This window comes from Emydura macquarii, unplaced genomic scaffold (assembly GCF_026122565.2).
Source record: "Emydura macquarii macquarii isolate MOO-44397 ecotype Brisbane River unplaced genomic scaffold, CSIRO-AGI_Emac_v2 contig_2636, whole genome shotgun sequence".
NCBI lineage: Eukaryota > Metazoa > Chordata > Testudines > Chelidae > Emydura > Emydura macquarii.
The window spans coordinates 45,661,379-45,680,382 of record NW_027132773.1 but is presented as its reverse complement, the minus strand read 5'-3'; the positions used below and the strand labels follow the sequence as shown (position 1 = coordinate 45,680,382).

The 19,004-nt window shown below is 42.7% G+C and overlaps 1 long non-coding RNA gene across 2 annotated transcripts in view; it reads left to right on the top strand.

Annotated features, from left to right (window-relative positions):
- Nucleotides 1-18,471, top strand: part of LOC137163728 (uncharacterized) — a 117,549-nt gene extending 99,078 nt beyond the window's left edge. The window contains exons 2-4 of one of the 2 annotated variants that reach the window (XR_010922819.1): nucleotides 14,788-15,071; nucleotides 16,839-17,200; nucleotides 17,771-18,471. This is a non-coding gene — a long non-coding RNA (uncharacterized lncRNA). Of the gene's footprint in view, nucleotides 1-14,787; nucleotides 15,072-16,838 lie in introns of both variants that reach the window. The other variant, XR_010922818.1, reaches the window with a different exon arrangement.
- Nucleotides 18,472-19,004: the final 533 nt, after the last annotated feature.

Here is a 19,004-nt window from a genome sequence, read left to right as displayed (position 1 = left end):
TTCTCATTATCCAATTCCCCCTTTGAATTGTGCAATGTTCTTGACCACAACAACATTGTGTGGGTTTGAATTCCATATTCTATGGAGGTATTGTTCAGCCGAGCAATACTGATTTATGCTAGCGGAGCGTCTAGCCTTGTCTTTTGTGGCAATATCAAAGATGTATGTTTGTGTTAAGCTCATATCTCTCAACAAGTTAACCATCCTGGATATGATACAATGTGTAAAGAGGTTTCTCAGTTGGGGTCTATCAAGTTTGGTACCCCTTCTCTGACAACATCCATTTTTAGATGCTTCAGAGGATGGGACTGAGAAATCCCTCAATGTACAACTATGGAATAACCAGCCCTAATCCCCTAACTGGCTGGTTTTGTTCCTGAAGTTTGAGGTTTTATGGTAGCTAGAAACATAGGTGGAAGGATCACATGAGAGAAAGCAGCCCTTTAACCTGTTTCAATAACTTTGCTACACGTCTTTGGTGGAAATGACCAAAATTCATCACTAATGTCAAATACAGTGCAGGACATGGTTACCGGTAGACGAAGAAATTATAGAAATGAGAATCTACAAGGTCATGTATAAAAGAATAAATATGAGACCAAATTCTCAGCTAATATAAAGTGACATAAATTCCATTGATGGCAGGGAAATTATGACAATTTACATTAGCAGATCCAACTCCTAATACCATTATCTAAAAATCAATATCATTATAATAATCACGACTCTGGCTGAATATTCCAGCTAGAATTTACACCTGTGCTTCTGAGTGTACCAAATACATCTTGATATACTGTTGAGATCAGCAATATCAGACACAAGGGAATGACTAACAGTGAATGGGTTAAAGTAACACTGCAGGTCTAATTTGGATCCAGAAAAGCAAGGAAACACCAGTAATACTAAGAAACAGGAAAAGGCCTCCTGGATGGACCTTCCTGTCCTGGTTTGGTTATAATAATCCACCCTTCCAGCTTGTTGCGCTGTATCCTTCAATCCTCCTTTCCAGAAACAAAACTACATGTCTCTAACTTATTTAGACTGTGTCTGTCATCTTCTCTAGTAATATATTCCATATGTCTCTATCTCTAGAGTGAAATGGCCCTTCCCACATTCCCTATTTATTCATTGTTCCTAATATTTCACTAACGTCCCCTCAGTTTTCCATTTCAAGTAATTATAACAAAACTCCATCTCCCTGCCTACTTTATAATTTCCCTTTATTATCTCCCTTTCCTATATTGAAAACATCTAATGTGCCACCTCAAAGGTTCTCCTTTTCCAAGGAGAATGAGATCATCTCCCATAGCCTTTCTTTGATTTATAAAAAAACCCCTCTGTAACTAAGAATAAAAATCCACATGGGGAAAATGCAGATTTTTCTTTTATCCCACTATAAGGCCCTGATCTTGCAATCTTAACCTTTAATCAGGTGATTAGCCCCATTGACATAATAGAAATACCACTAGGGAGCAGGCAAAAATTAGTGGTGCTTCTGGCATGAACTTGAAGGACGGGAAATAGGACACACACAAGTCATGGGCAGTCAATGGGCAAGCAGATGCCTCAGTGTGTCATGCTGTCAGAGATGGGGGATTGGGAATTGAAAAGCAAAGAGAAACAAACCCTTTTTTAAAATTCACCTGGATTTGTGGGGCTGACGCTTAGTTCCCCACTGATTCCACTTAATTTAAGGATGATGTATCCTACCCACTGAAAGATGTCTGAGGTTAAATGCCTCCTTGCAGAATTTCTGAGCACCTTTTCCCTCCTGCAGTTTGCTCCCTGGGAAGGGAACACATAATCTAAACTCCCCTCCACCCTCCAAATTCTAGTGCTAATTGCACAATTTTAACTGGTTTTATATTTAACTATTAAATTATAATGAAACACTAAACCATGTACTCACCAAAACTAATGGTTTTGAAGGAGAGATGGCAGTTGATAGGATCAAATTCAGGTAGCACCAGAGGGACTGGAAATAGTCTGGAATGCACAAAAAGTAAAAATAAATAAAACTTTTACAGCCTGAATCTCCTCTCATATGACATTCACACTGGAGTACCACCATTGCATTACAGATGATTTACAACACTGCAAGTAAGATGGCTGTAGTGAGAGGATGGCTGGTGTTGTGGTAAGGCATCAGCTAAGCATCCATGAGATCTGGGTTCAAATTCCAGTGTTGCCCCAAGCGTTCTAGTCACTGTGGTTAAAATTTTGAAAAGTGACTTAGGATCCTCACTCCTATTTTGTGCCCTTGACTTTTATTGAGATTTAGGCTCCTAAGTCACTTGTGAAAATGGGACTGAGATTCCTAAATCAGTTAGGCACTATTGAAAATGTTACCTTAATCTCTCTGTGCCTCAGATCCCCATCTATAGACTGGGGATAATACTTTCTGTCTCCCACCTCTTGTCTGTTTAGATTATAAATTGCCTGGCGCTGGGGGACTGTTTGTTAATACGTGCCTAACACTAATACTGTCTGGAGTCTCTAGTTGCTGTTGTAATATGACTAATAGCAGAATCAACTCCTTGGAAAGTTTGCATGAAAAACCTATAGTGAAAGATCAATTGCTGTCTCCACATCATGCTGTGGTAGGCTGCCTCCCAGGCCTGAACTATGTAATAAACAGATTTTCCATCATAGCTTTCACCTAACGTGGTAACAGCTGCTAAAATGTGATTACGTACTATGACATGTTGCTGCTATAAAATGGCACTATAGCACCTTTACACAGCAAAACCTTAGTTTGCTCTTGTTGCTTTCATTGTACAATGAATTATATGACACCTTATGTCAGTAAGGCCCAGGACTTCCAATTATCCCCTTATTAATCAGCTGTAAAAACAGCACAACAGGACTAAAAAAAAGCATAGAGTACAGCATGGACTTCATTAGGGGAAGCACAGAATTTTAAGATTGAATTTATGGCCAAATTACTTCTTGATATTTTCACCAAGAATGTGCTTACAGTTGGATGTTCAGTTTATTTTAAATATACTGCAGGCATCGGAAATTCCTGCTTGCTTTCCTGAATTGGCCTAATTTATAAACTAGAGAGATATTTCATTATCTTATATTGAATTCACTTGTATCACAGTATGTGACATGGTACCACAAAATCTTCTACCTTAACTCAGTATAGTCAACTCAATGAGTTAAGATATTTTAACCTCTAACATGGCAGCAGAGCCCTCTAAGCCAGGTACAATGATACTTTTATGTACATTTTTACTTCTGGGCCCTCAAACCTTAATTTAATAATTGTATTGACCCACAACCCATGAAACAGCTAGTAGACAATGAGGATCAGATTCTCAGCAAGTGTGAGCTGGTGTAGCTCCTCTGAATGCAGGGCATCAGAGTTGATGGACACCAGCTGAAAATTTGACCCAAATGCCTTTGAAAATGAAATGAAAATGAGAGTACATGACACAGAAAAGATGGGCATTTTTATATCAGGGCTTGATTCCTCTCATTTACTCCAGAGTAAATCAGGAGTAACACCACTGAAATTATAATGAAGTCAACTGAGTTATAGGAATGTAAATTAGTGTAAGTCAGGGTCTGAATGATATCCCCCTGCCGTCTATTGGTGAACTGGGGAAAAAGATCTCAAAGAGCAGAGTGTATATGCACAGACACACCTATTTTACCATGGGGATCAACAGACAGATCTGTTTTGCCAAAGTGATAAATTCTGATTCTTTTGGGTTAAAATTCACTTTAGTCTTGAATGCAGGGGTAATAAAATGTTGTTATTGGATGGTTAAAGGGCAGCAGGACTGTACTTAATATGCCCTAGTTACCCTAACTTTAACTTTACTCACTAAGGCCTTTCTGCCATACGTATGTTTGACATATGGTCTCTACCCAGAGGATAATTTTTGTTGTTGTTGTTGAAAGTTTGAGATTAAGCAGACAAGATGTATTTGGGATATGGGACTTGGAAAAAAAAGTCTATTCAGGTTTTAAATATTCTTCTAACTCTTCTTGTCCACTCATAACTCAGAAATGTCATGATGCAATACATTGTTACTTGCAGTGTTGTTGTAGTCGGGTTGGTCCCAAGGTAGTAGAGAGACAAGGTGGGTGAGGTAATATTTTTTATTGGACCAACTGCTGCTGGTGAAAGAGACAAGCTTTAGAGCTACACAGAGCTCAAAAGCTTGTCTTTCACCCACAGAAGTTGGTCCAATTAAAGATATTATTTTACCCACCTTCTCCTTATGCTGTAATACAGTGCATTAGTCACTAATGATAATTAGTAAATTAATGCAAGAGGCTATTTTTATGACGGTTGAGCAGAACATTCTGGAGTTATACCTGGTCAGATTTTGACTCTATGGGTAATAATTGAAAATCTGTAGGGACTATAGAGTTTCTGTGGGTGGCCTTGCAAAGCAGTTAACATGGAGAGAATCTTAAAAGTCCTATAAGACTTAGACACCTGGTAGAATTTAACAGCCCATACCTTCAGCTGGTGTAAATCTACGTAGCTCTAGTGACTTCAGTGAAGGTAGGCCAATATATGCTAGCCAAGGATCTGGCCCTATGTAAGTTCCATAGGAAAACTGGTTAGGGTTCATAAAGCTTACAAGCCACACTAGCTGCCCCAGCAGAACATGTAAGTCCAAGGATACAAAGAGATAAGGCTCAGTATGTATAGCCTCTGCTGGCACAGCTGGAAGAGTTTTCAAATTCCAGGAGGCACAGCTGGAAAAGTTAGGATTCATTGACTTTTCTAGGGCAGCATTAGGGATAGACCAGTTGCTGGTGCAAATTGACATAGTTCCACTAGCCTCAACAGCGGTAGCATTTTATACCAGCTTTGCACTACACAAGGAGAAAGGAAGAGGATAATTAGACTCACTGGATTTAGAGCTGCATTTCTGATAGCTTCCTTACATCCAAATGAAATAACTAAAAACACATTTCCCAGGCTAGATCATATCCTTTTAAAAGTTTAGATTTGGTGTGTTGCCATTAATCCCAGTCAGTCTATTTAATTCTTTCTTCTCTGTGCCTGGATCCCACATGGCTTTTCTCTTTCCAGCAGTTACTCTTACCCTAAGCACAGATGCAAAGGATACAGAGAGTTTCCCTACATGCTTTATTCCTTAGCACGAAGTCTTTTGCCTTCCCACACTGCCTGCTGTGCTCAAACCTCCATTTCAGCTATGCCATTAAACAGACGTCCTTTAATCTTAAACCATACTGCACGCAGCTCTTGAAGGGCATGATCCGGCTCGCATTGAAGTCTTTCAAATGTTTAGAGATGGATCATCTGTAGAAAATACATCACTTAGGGAAAGTTTCCTTTGTGGGGCTGGAGAGGGAGGGATTTAAATGTGGGCTGGATAAGAAGATAGTGATTCCTTATGAGATTGAAGTATGATTAGGGGTGGATGGCAACAGTACACTTTTTCTGATTTTGGTCTTCCTGAGGTGGACCAGAGTCACCATAATGGAAAACGAAGTCTTCCATGATGTCCTGCTTTTCAGTCTGAGGGCCAAATATATTACTTAAACAAATGTCAGGGGGCCACAGTCAATATTTTGGGAAAAGACCATCTGCCCCATGCACCTTCTAGTTTGCAAAGGGAGCTAAAGCCACTCACAAGTCCCTTTGTGCGACAGTTCCCAGCAATTTTGTATTTGGCGTAGTCAACTCCTGCACCTGCCACCCCACTGCTTCTGGCACACTTGACATATTGGGGTAAGGAGAGGGAGCAACTGGGCTGGGCTGCACTCTGGCTATCCTCAGCTGGTTTGTGATCTCACGGGGACCATTGCCAGCTGTCTTAAGTTAGAGCAGCCTTTAGGGAGCTATTACTGGGTGCTGTTTCATGGCTTTTCTCTTTTCCCTGCTTCTAAGTTGCCCTGGTATCTGTGGGTTAGCATGGAGCCTCAGTGCAGTCCCCTAGACAGGCTTCTCCCTTAATGGTTTCAGTGGGGCAATGAGATGTAGGTGAAAGGGGTGTTTTCCCAGACTCTGGGGCCATGTCTACACTGTAAAACTAAGCTAACTTACCTTATGTCGGCTTACAGCCACTGCAGTAATTACGCTGCTGGTGCATGTCTACACTTTGTTCCTAGTGTCAGTGGTATGCATCCACACCAGGACCGCTTGTATTGACTGTACTGTCAGTGCAGGGCATTGTGGGAAGGCTCCTGAAAGCCAGCAACAGTCAACATAAGCAACGCAGTGTCTGCACTGACACTGTGTCAACCTAACTATATTGACCTTGACGCTACGCCGCTTGCGGAGGAGGAGGAGCTATTAAGTCAGCGTAGCAGGGCAGTTACAACGACGGGAGTGAAATGTAAGTGTAGCCAGTTCCATAGTGAAGATGACATAAGCTGCCTTCCCTTGACCTCACTCTGTAGCGTAGACCAGGCCTGGTACAGACTGGGCTGTTGCAAGGCAAGCTTTTCATGCCCCTCCTCAACAGCTTGTCTAACCCTGCCGCGGCAGGACCATCTCCTCCAGAAAAGACAGCAGGGTCAGTCTCAGATCTTTTGCCTCTGTTGGATCTGTCCAGTCACCTCCTTCCCCCATCCCATCAGGAGCCAGAGCAAGACTCTGCTCATTTCACAAAGCCAAGCAGACAGCCATCAGGACTGGGGGAGTGGAGTGGAAGTGTAGCTTCCTGGCTGGTGCTGCAAACAACAGCTCCCCCCCCCCTCCTCTCCTTGAGGGGAAGTTTCCTGGTTGGGCACTCTCCCAGGGCAAGGCAGAACCAGCCAAGCTCCTACCTTGCTCTCCTGGTGGCTTCTACAGCCTGGCAGGGAGGCAGTCAATGGAGAAATCTCCTTGATTTGCCATATGAGCAGGTGACCAGTGGGACAGCTGCAGAAAGGAAGGGACCACAGTGGCTGCTCAGAGCACTTCCAGCTCCTATCAGAGCAGCTGCTGGGGCTGCAAGGAAGTGGTGGAAGGCAAATTGGAAGGCCCTGGTTCCCAACCCTCCTCCCTATAGTGATAAAATTTCTCTTTAAAAGTCACAGGGCACTGCTCAGGGAAGAAACAAACATTCAGCTCAGATCAAATGCACATTTTCTTTTTAACATAGTTGCCCTCAAGCGCCAAAATTTAGAGGACCTCCCCAGGCCATCGGTTAGCATGGACGGTAGCAGTGCAAGCTTCCTCACCCTATTTCAGCCAAAAGGCTTCATTCTGAGCTGCATGTGCTGCAACTACAGTTCCCAGGTCATTCTCATGTGACTGGCTAACGCTCCAACCCCGCCACTTGCTGTGCAGTCAGACCCCTACGCCCACATAGAGCCCCAGTGACGTCAATGGGGTTTTGTCCATGCTCAACGGGCTATAAGATAAGGGCCTTAATCAGTTAAACTTTTCTGATTCACCAGTACTTTTAATGCCAAAAATGCAAGAGTGGTTCATAGGAAGAGCCAGGCAGCCAGACACATGGCCATAAATTGGTCCTCAGGGTTTGGTTGAGAAGGTTTGGTTGAGATCCATCTGTAATAAAAGCTCTAAATGACAGTTTGCAAAACAAATGAGCAAATTGGACTTTGATTTATTGCTATTAAGTATGTTCAATTACTGACTAAATCCAACATTTTCAAAAGTGACTAGTAACCTTGGATGCGTCAGCATTCAGTGACTCAGTATGATCCACATTAAAAGTATTGGCAAACTCCCATTAGCTACACAGCCATAGGATTGCCTAACCTTCTTTTATCCTAGTTCTGCAAGGTGCCGGGCACCTCAGGACATTTCAAGAAGTACTCTCCACCTTGCAAGATCCGGTGTCATCCTCAGTTCTGCCGACTTCAAGAATTCAAAATCCATGAGTCAGGCCCCAAAAATTCATTAAGTTGAAATACAAATCATGAGATCTATAGAAGAGTACATTCTGGGTACCTTTTATTTGTCTTATGGCGTTTGAAATTTTAGGATTCATATTTTCTAGCTTCTCTCTGCAACCATAAGGGCTAGAAAGAAGCTGAGAGTCTTGTGTAATCACTTGACTCCAGGAGCTGGGGCTTTAAGAAATAACATGAGATTCATGATAGATTCATAAGTGTGTGCCACACTGCTCAGTAACTTGCAAAATTCCATCATTTTCAATGGGTTTCATGGTCATTAGTGAGACTTACCAAAGCTCTGCAATGCTCATGTTCCAGGCATTTAGCTTGATTTGCATTTATGGACCCGTGGAACATTCCCACATATTTTCCAACCTATAATGGTAAAAGACTGCAACAAGCAATCAGCAATATCATATTACAGAAAAAACCTAAATTAGCACTGAGGGAATGTGATTTGAGCTCTCCAAAAATATATGGCCTCACTGTCTTTCAGATCCTTTAACTCTAAGCCAGATCATCAGCTGGTGAAAATCAAGATAGTTTCTAGAAGCCCAGATTTTTCTACTCTGACCCAGGGCTGAGGATTTAACCCTCTGACTATATTACTTAAAAGAAATTATTTGAAAGTATAAGGCTTGGTGTGATTTTCTCACACCTCTTTCCCACAGTTCTAAAAGCTTTGTTTTCACTTAATAGCATGCAATTAATATTCTATGAAATATAGAACATTTTTTTGGCTTTTATGGAGGGACATTCAGCAGTTCCTGAAAGACTTACTCTTGATTCTTTTATATGACTAAGAAGTGTTGCTCACAAATCTGAAATGCACGATTCTAAATTTCCCAATGGTAATACAGTACTGTTCGCCAAACACCTGTTTTTAACAATGACTGCAAAAAAACAAAATTAAAACAAAAACACAAGCCATGACATGCTGGCATCACGTTGCTCTCAGTCATCGTTTGTACCTCAACAGAATTAATGGTTTTAAAATATTTCTGTTCCAAAACACAAATGAAAGTGCAACTGTGTCCATTTTTAAGATGAGCAATAATATTGCAAAAATCAGTAATAAAAGAGAAATGTATCTGAGACTTTTATACAAAATACAAAAGGAAAAAATCTCAATTTTTTGTAGCAGTCAGTATAAATGAAAGCATTGACTTCGCCGCTCTTTTTTGATTTAAATAAAGAACAAGGAAAGGGCTCCTTTAAGAATTGTTACACGACATACAAAGGGGAACTGGATCTTCCAAAGCAGAGGGCCAGATTCGGTTCCTTTTACATTGAGTAACACCTTCTGCTTCTAATAGCCCTGATTATTTCATTGGGACTATGTGGGCAGCTGGAAACTACCCAATATGGGTAATAGTGGCCAAATCTGGGCCTGAGAATATATTTATCAAAGGTATTAAATCACAACACACTATGCCTGGGGGTCTGTTTCACTGCTACATGCAATCCACTACCGCTGGCCACACTCCACAGATCAATAGTGGCCATCACTCCACCCTTTAAACCCTGATTGGCTAAGGAACTGGAGGGAAATCCCACCTGTGCTTCCTGCCACCAGATCTCCTCTGATTGGAGGAGAGGGGAGCACTTGAAAAGGGACTGCACTGGCTGTCGGACAAGACATATGCAATGGCTGCAGAGATGCAGCAGGCTGAAAGTAGTGCTGAGCTACTATTAGCATGCACTACAGGCATGCGAGAATAAGCTGGAGCCCAAAGGCAATTAGACACTTGATCAGTGATCGAAGGACTGATATTGGAGGGTGTCGCAGCTGTTAGTTGCTGTTGAAGGTGACTCTTGCTGATAAAGGCATTGGAGTGATTTTGGGGTGAATTCCTGCCTCCCAAAGGCTGCTGAAGGGGGTCTCCACCCCAAGGCAAAAGGTGGGAGTTTCGAACTTATTAACAGAGGAAGCCACCATCATAAAGTGCTGAAATCAAGGGAGTTACACGAACATAAAAATAACGCAGCAGTGTAGGAAGTCCAATGCCTTAACTATGAGGCTTGTGTTAGGCTACTTGTGACACAAACACGCTACCGCTTGCTTTGCTTTTCCATTCGTGTGGGCCCATTTTAAATACATTTGCCCATAATAAAGCACATTGTAATTCTCACCTGGTTAAATTAGGTTCTGTGGCTCCCAATCTCAGCCTTATTCCTGTTAATTATTTGTATTGCAGTAGCACCCAAGTGTCCCAGCCATGGACCAGGACCCCATGCTGCTAAGCATTGTACCAACATGGAACAAAAAGACAGCCCCTGTCCCAAAGAGCTCACCATTTAAATATACATGTGCTTGAAAGCTGGTCTCTTTCACTCACAGAATTTCACCCTGTCTCCTTCACAACGGATGCTTGTAAGCAGTGCTGCTGTGAGAGTTACTCATTCATGAGAAGCCAGTCGAAAGAAGTGGGAAGCCAGACGCAATCTTTATCAAAGCATCTAAGGGTAGGATGTCTACACTGCAATGAAAAACCCGCGACTGGCCTGTGCCTGCTGACTCAGGCTAAGGGGCTGTTTAATTGCAGTGTAGAAGTTCAGACTCAGGCTGGAGCCCAGCTCTAGGGCCCTGTTATGTGGGAAGGTTCCAGAATTTGCCTGTCTACACCACAATTAAACAGCCCTGCACCCTGAGCCCAATGAGCTTGAATCAGCTGGCATTGGCCAGCCATGGGTGTCTAACTGCAGTGTAGAAAATACTCTAAGAAGGTTAGTGCACAATTCTGGGGGCATAAATTTGAGATGGATCCCAGGATCCCAACTTCCACACCTGCATCTGTTGTTTTGGCTCTAGATTGTATTTAAAACCAGGACAGGGAAATGTTCTACCAACATCTTAAGTGCAGCCAAAATCTCCCATGACTTTGACCATTACAGAGAACAGAAATGGAAAGATGTCAGCTGATCCTCTGACATTTTCACTGTTTGGGGCTGTACTCTTGTGAGACTGGAGATTTTTGCCAGTGTCCAAACACCTAACCTGACCTCTACCTCTGATTTGTCCTTGAACATGAACCTTGACTGTAGCCTAAACCTAGTGTCTGATCCCACTTCCATTAAAGTCAATGGGAAAAGTCCCACTGGTTTGAATGGGAGTTGTTAGGCCCTTAATCCAGAGCATGAGCCGAACAGCACTTGAGTGTGTATACCACACAACAGGAAGGAGGGCCAGATTATGCCTCCTTCTCATACTGAGGCGCACCTTGCTTTGTGAGAAGTCCCATTTAGAATGGAGAGTAAGCATGGGAAAAATCTGGTGCAAAAATAGCACATACAAAATTACAGTAAATAAGTAAAATCCCCAAGCACAGCTAGCATTAAACTGGGGCTAGCAAGAGCATAGGTTGTTGAATGTTTATCTGTTTTTCAATGTCTTAAACAGAACTTTATCTTGCTTACTCTAATCCTCAGGATTAAGACAGATGCAGAAATATCCTTTGCTAAAAAATCAAACCACTAGAGACAATATACTGATTTCTTATCTCCTTGTTTCCCATTTCTTGTCATCAACCTCTAATGGTTACAAGAGAGTACTACAATAGCATTTCTATTATGGTGATAGACATAATGTAGATACCTCTAGATAGATTAAAATAGACAGATTTGATTAGCAGAATAAATTTCCTTTCTTTTTATCGGACGTTCAGATCATTTGTATAGTTGGATTTTATTGCTCTGTTTTAATGAGAAAGTATAATTTCCTAAAACTTACTTACACTGATAGTTCAAGGTTTTTATTATAGGTTGATCTGGTAGGACCTGTAATGTTCCCCTGGCACAATCTGGACTGATGTATTGCTGTGTCATTGCAATCCCCCATCCTGGAGCCCCTCTTACTCTGCTCTGCTGTAAGAACTCTACTTCTGGGCTGTTTACGCACAACCTCCAGCATGTAAGCTGTTCCTAACTAAGTGAGTCAGTGGTTACAGCTAGCCATTCTTTGGACCATGCAACAATGAGCAGTACCCCCAGCCCCAGATGCAACCCTAGGAACCTCCATCTTACAATGTTCAGTTATGCACCCTGACCAATGTAAGCTCAATTTAAAGAACAATTTAACTAAGAAATTGATATGCACCAGCCTTTTTACTCCAAGTGGAGTCTCCCACACACTTCAAACCAAACACATTGCTTTACGTACAACAAACAAACACATTTATTAGCTACAGAAGGATTTTAAGTGATTATAAAGCAAAGCATAACAAATCAGATTTGGTCAAGAGCAACAAAAGCAAACCGCAGTCTAAACTAAACTTAACACTTTCAACAACCTTACAAACCTACGTCATTCTCCCCACAGGCTGGCTGGCTGGTTTCCCTTCAGCCAGGCTCTCCCCTTTGGTCAGCACTTCAGTTGCTTGGTGGTGTTTTTAGATGGAGGTGGAACAGAGAGAGCATGGCAAAATGTTTCCCCTTTTAAAAATGTTCCTTCTCCCCTCTGGGATTTTGGCCCTCCCCCCCCCGGGTCAAGTGACAAACAATGTTCTTATATGGACTCATTCATGTCCCGAGTCAGTGATCATTACCTCCTCATGGTTCCAAGCTGCCCTAGGGAAGGGAGGTGACTCACTCGAGAGTCCAGTTGATCCTCCACTGATGCCTAGGCCCGTCCTTTGCTCCTGGAAGGCTGAGCTGGGTTTGTCCAATACATGCCTTGATGAGGCATGAACTGCCCTCTGCTCTTGTAGAGTTTTGCCTGGGTATGTTTCAAGCCATGAGGACGGGAATATTACATAGCAAATCCTCATTACTATGCACATGCCATTACAACAAACATGTTACTATAACAATAATGATCAGTATGTCATGAGCATTCCAAAGATATCTAATGTGACATATTTTGCATTAGACAATACACCATTACACTATAAGGGTGACCATGGGGGTGCAGGGCATTACAGCACCACTTAGAGTTTAGGCTGGCTGATGCTTTCCATTAGAAGAGTGTATAATAAAAAAAACACCCTCCCCTCCAGGATCTAGAATTGAATCCAAGAGTTCTACATTGCTCTGTTGTCAGTAAGTAGCTGTGAAATCCATGGGCAAATAGCTTATCTCATCCCCTTCTACTGGCTGATCCACATAGAGGACAACAGGCTACTACTGCTATTAGTTACTCCGTTAGTCTAAGAATCTGAACTTTGATGATGATCTAAGCTGAGGGGGTGCCAATATCTCTCCATGTGATTCATTTTCTGTTATTTCAGTCTGTATATTTTTTAAAATTAGAAAATTAAATCCAAAAAAAAAAAAACCACCCCAAAACCACCTATGATAAAAGTACACTCAGGCTGCAAACTCAAGCACTCAAAGGTTAAGAAATGCTAGAAAGTGCAACCTTAATTCAGCCACCTTATGTGTATGCCTCATGATACAGTCTTTAATTACATGATCACATACAATTTTTTGCACGAGTCCTGCCTCATACAGTGCGTAAGATGGGAACTGCTCTGTAAAGGAATAAGGGTTGTTGTGTAGTGAATGAGGCTGTTGTCTGTAGAACTCCTACGTCATTTGTTGCAGGAGTCAGAAAGTATGTAGTGAGTGAGGCAGGGCATTGCAAGAAGAGGAAGGATGGCCTTATGGTTAAGACAGTTGACTACTACCCTGGAACATGAAGTGACTCTTTTCATGAAGCTAGTCCCAGAGCAGGCTCAGGATCAGCAGCAAATTCTTGGTCCCTAGTCGGAAGAGCTGTTTGATTCCCCACAAGGAACAACCCGCTGCCACGGCTGCAGAGAACCTGGTGGGGACAGAAGCTGCCCCACAAACCACTAAGTGCACGATTCAAATTAAAAGTTTATTATTACAGTAATGGGAGGGAATTCTGATTGATGAAGCAATCCAAAAATGGTACGGCCCCAGCTATCAGAGTTTGGCCTCTAATGGCAGATTGTATCACAGCATCTAGGCACTGCCCCCACTGCCCCTTCCCCTTCCCCTCACTTCCCAGCCTTCCCACCACGTGAAGTTCAAAACGGCAACTTGGAATTGCAAGCTTTCATACACAGCTGTAAAGGTTATTTTAACTGTTAAGTCACAGGTTTGCTACAGACATTTTTGTTTTCCTTTCAATAAGTAGAAATTCACCACTCTGCAATCACTGCTCCTGGGTCTATGCAGCTGCCTGTAAAAAGTGAGCTCTCTGTGTGTTTGGGAAACAGTACACTGCTTCCATATCTAATCCATTTCAGTTAGAGGTAATCCTCTAGGATTGGGATGGGTGGAGTAGGGGTGGAGTAAAGCTGATTTCAGAGAGTTTTTCATGGAGCAGTAAAAGGGTAAGCCATGTGTGTGCTAAAACAGCATCAAGTTTATTCCATCATGGATTAGGACCCAATCCTGGCTGCTGCGAGCTACACATTTTTCCTGAAGCGTGAAGTCCAGATAGTTTGTCACATTGCAGGGAAGAGCATATTTTCCAGGCCCCTTTGTGCAGCTGACTAGTCCACTCCGTTCACCAATGTGCTGCTCGGACACTCTTCGTCTGAATACATCTGCTGCATACACTGTAGATTTCCCTCCAGCCACTTGGAATAACATCTCTTTCTGCCAATAGGGCACCACAAGAACTGTTATGAAAGGCCTGAAATGAGAGAACAAGCATTTTGCTGCAAGGGCGCTATGCCATGCCATCACCGCCCCCCCCCCCCTCCCCCGGGGTATGGCAATTAGTTAGGAAATTTTTATGAAGCAGAGTAAAGGTTTTAATTTTAAGCTTACCATTGCCTCTGCACTTCTGTACCTCTGCATAACAAGGCTGTGTCCAGAGACAGTGTGAGGACTGAAGCATCCCCTTCACGATATGTGCAGGCTCACTTTAGAACAGGTTACATTTTATGTCCTTGAGATTCCCCAGTCATTAACTCTGTGCTGCTCCACAGAGCTACTTTAAACAATAACCCTCTGTTTCTTGTCCTGTACCAGGACCCTCAACCTTCACTGCCTGCTGATCTTCAGGAACTCAAGCCTTGGCCCAGCGTACCCTTGCGAACCATTCCAAAAGGATGCATCTCCATGATGAAGTTATGGTTGATGTTCTTGGGAGGACAACCCAGCAGGTCCAGTACCAAAAGAAGAGGGAGGAAAGACTGGAACAATGGCTTGCTGACAGGCAGGGGGAGAGGCTGAGGCTCACCGCCCAGGTGGAGGAGAATGTTTCTGAGAAGGAACTGGTACTTGCGAAGCAGTTCCTGGAACAGGAACAGCAGGTAAGGGAGGAGGACAGATCTCAACAGAGAGAACTGTTCCAATTAACTCCTGTCTATAATGGCTACAAAAGCACTAGTAGCCCCTCTTGCCTCCCACACAGCTTCATGCCCCAGCAACATACCCCCAGCCCAGCAGTAGCTTGGACAATTCAGTGTCGGAACAGCCCATGTATTCAGGAATTCTGAGCAGCTGGGCAGGGCAGGTAAACACTGTGCAGCCTTCCTTCTTCCACCGCTCTCTGGTGAGAACCTCCACCTTGCCTCTCTTGCCACAAAAGTGAGGGCTAAATGTATAAAGAAGGGAAAGGAGAACTTGGGGGCAGAGGACATGCTGCAATAGGGATTGTGTTGGGTATTGACTATTTCCTGGCCCTTTTGGGGGGGGGGGGGGAGGGTGGTTTTGTAATGGCAATTGGCCTGCCCAAGACTGTGTGAGTAGTTTACTGCTTTAAGATCTGTTTACAAACAAAGCATGTCATGTTTTCAAGAAATGTTATTGCTATTAGTGCATCAAATCATACAGTCGTGATTTGAGATAGTTAAGCTAAAAACATGTTAAGGAGTAATTAAGTATTACAACCCCCTCCCCAAACAGTATTCCTCTATTTATCTAAGTAGAGTGATTCACATTTCAATAAGCTCCATCTGTACAGCCATTGTGCCCTCTCCCAACAAATTCATTTTTCATCATGTCACTCCGACTCACATTGCAAGGCAATCAAGACCATGCCCATCCCAAGCACTGCCCCCTGCCCCCCAAAATGAGCCAGTTTTCCCGCCACAAGCACACTCGTACCAGTACTATTCCCCTTCTTCCACTGGGCCATGCAAGTCCATAATGTGAGAACACAAAGCATCCCTGACTTCTGCTGTCTGGGTGCAACCACCTCCCACAGTGGTAGCTGCACTTTCTGGCTGAGGGTATCCATCACCATCCCCTGGTGGCCATAGGTCCATTCAGGGGGAAATGGCTCAGCTCTGGCTTCACAAATGTTGTTTGTGAAGAGCCCAGCAAGCCACAGAAATGCACACAACATTAATTACACAGGCATCCTAATGGGTTTGTAGAACACCTCCAGTGTAATTTAAATCTGCCAAAGCACATTCAACAACCAGTCGACACCTGCTGAGTATGTAATTAAACCTTTTTCTTTGCCAGGGCCTCTGAAATCAGGGTATGGTTTTGTAAGCTAAGGCAAAAGGGGGTATGTGAGGTCCCCCAGAATAACAGTGGGGATAGTGACACTATTTATGTCAATGACATTTGGTAGGAATAGTGTCCCAGCTTGTCCAGGCATTGTGACCTTTTCCTAACCAGCCCACATTGACATTCATAAATCTGCCTCTGTGGTCCACTAATGCCTGCATAACAACAGAGTAGTATCCTCTGTGGTTTATGTGCTCATGTGCTCCTCAAGGAAGGCAAACTATGGGTACATGAATCCCATCAATAGCCCTGGCCCAGTTAGGAAACCCCATTCTCTCAAAGAATGATATACCTCTATATAAAGATATATAGAGAGATATATAAATATATCTCTATATATAAAGATATACCTCGGAATATCTTTAATACCCTCTACCTTGAGTTAAAGCACATGCCTGATTGCCTCGGTTATCTCTGCCACCATTTTATACACCGTTGACTTTCCAGCCCCAAAGTGGTTGGCAATGGAATTGTATCAGTCTGGGGTAACCAACTTCCAGACAGTTATAGCAACCTGCTTCTGGCAAAGGTGATCTCAGATGTGTCTCTTTATGCTGCAGGGTGGAGGCAAGTGGCTAAGAAAGCTCCAGAAACGTTGCTTTCTTCATGTGAATGTTCTGGACCCACGGCTGGTCATCCCAGTCTGCTTGATGGTCCCACCAGTCTGTGCTTGTGGCCCTGCTCCAGAAGCGATGGTCTACATAGGGGGCATCAGTGACTATGCCCGTTATACTGAGCAACATCTGCCAGTGTGAGTCTGCGATGCCAGAGTGCTTCTTCTCTGCCTCCTCCAGCAGCAGATCCATCGGGAAATCTGTGAGGTACCTTTGGCGGGACAGAAAATGCCACCGAAATGTCCACCAGCACTTCCCGGATGTTCTGCTAGTTTCCTGATCCAGGAGTGAAAGCACAAGGAAGAAAAGTACGTCAAAAGACACGTCCTCCATGTTGCCAGCTCTGTTAGCTGGGAGTGCACAGAACAAAATGACTGCTTGACAGGCTGTTTTACCAGGCAGTTCAAACTTCCTGAAATGTTCAGAGCGTGTAGTAGATTTTTTCCCACAGTGCACCACATTCTTAGGGCTAAAGAGTCGACATTTGGAGGGTGGGGAGATGCTAGGGATGCTGGGATATGGTTGCTTTGACTTGGGTCTGTTCACTGCAGTGTGAATGCTAGAGCCCTAGATTCGAGCATGGGTCAGAAGTTTCTTAACTTAGGGTTAAAATGCAGTGTAAACATTCAAATCCAGGGTTTCCTGACATGGATCAGCTGACTTGAGTCTCACTGACCTGAGGCTTACACTGCAATGTAGACAGCAACACCCTCAGTGTTGCTAGATGTAATAAAATAAATAGCACATGGGCATTCTTAACATGTAGTTTCTGTGCTGCTCGTTCGCTTTCAAGCCAAATTTTCACCATCTCATAATTTGAATCACATGATCTCATAGCTTGAAGAACAGCTTTAAAACACCTTTTCCATTTCTCTTAGGGAAAAAAATAAGATTAACCGTCTGACAGAAAAGTGTTGAAGTCTTGATGGAGAAAATGATTGCAAATTTAATCCTAAATAAAAGACCAATTTCTGTTTTTGTGACCCAAAACTGAACTCCTGTGGCAGCTCACACAATGATGAAAAGAAAACATGTACACTTGTTAAACGAGAGACCTTCAAGGTGAGGTATGTAGTCCTCCCCCATAGGTTCTTATTCATATACAAATATACTAACCTGAAACAGATTTTAGGATTGAGCAGAGGACTGACTTATGGTATTGTCTTCTGTTACATGAGGTCTCATTTGAAAGCACTATGAATCTATGTGGTTTTTCACTAGGCCAAGCCCAGTTTAAACTTTCACACAAGATGTTTATTTCAATGGTTGACTGGCCAGGATTTGTCAGTCTCCTCTTTCTATTTCCCTTTATTTTATGCAGAAACAAATGAATGATTTTTGTACACTCATAAGCACAACCTCACCCATTGTATATATTTTGCTAATCCACAAGACAGCAATCAATATACATATGGTTACGCTGGCTGCAAGGACTTTATGATTTAGGCTATTGAAGATAAAAAGCTGTTCTAACAGGAGATTGTCCTTGGCTGTGTCACATGAACCAAACTGAGGCCACAAAATATTCCATGATGATGGAAACAAATCATAATATTGTGGATTTGGGTTTTAAAATAAATGAGATTTGAAACTTTGCAGCTGTTCCATATTGCTGAAATCCAAGCATGTGCTTAAGAGTAACAAGCTGAATGTTTCTCTTGACAGTCAGTGACAATGAGATTGTGCTACACCTTGAAGGAACGCACACGTCAACCAAACATAATTACAGATGGTTGGGGGGGAGAGGGGGGGAAGAGATTTCCAGCTGTAAATTTCAAATTTTTGTTAAGAAAATGATTGTTTTTTGTTTGTTCATTGGCATTTTTGATGAATTTTTTCCATTTTCGGGCTTTTGGTTTTCCAACAAAATCAAACATTTTCAAGGGAAGCAGACACTTTCTGCACACACACACATACACACAAAAACAAAAAGAAAACAACAACAAAAAACCCACCAATTTCCCATTGGAAAAAATGTTGAAGCAGAAAAATGTTGACCAGCTCAACATACAGCATATCTATAAACTGGGCCACTACTGACTGATAGCATAGCAGTGCAAATGGAGTGCTGCATCGCTTTTTATGGCTATGATCCAAGGCCTCTGTACTCTA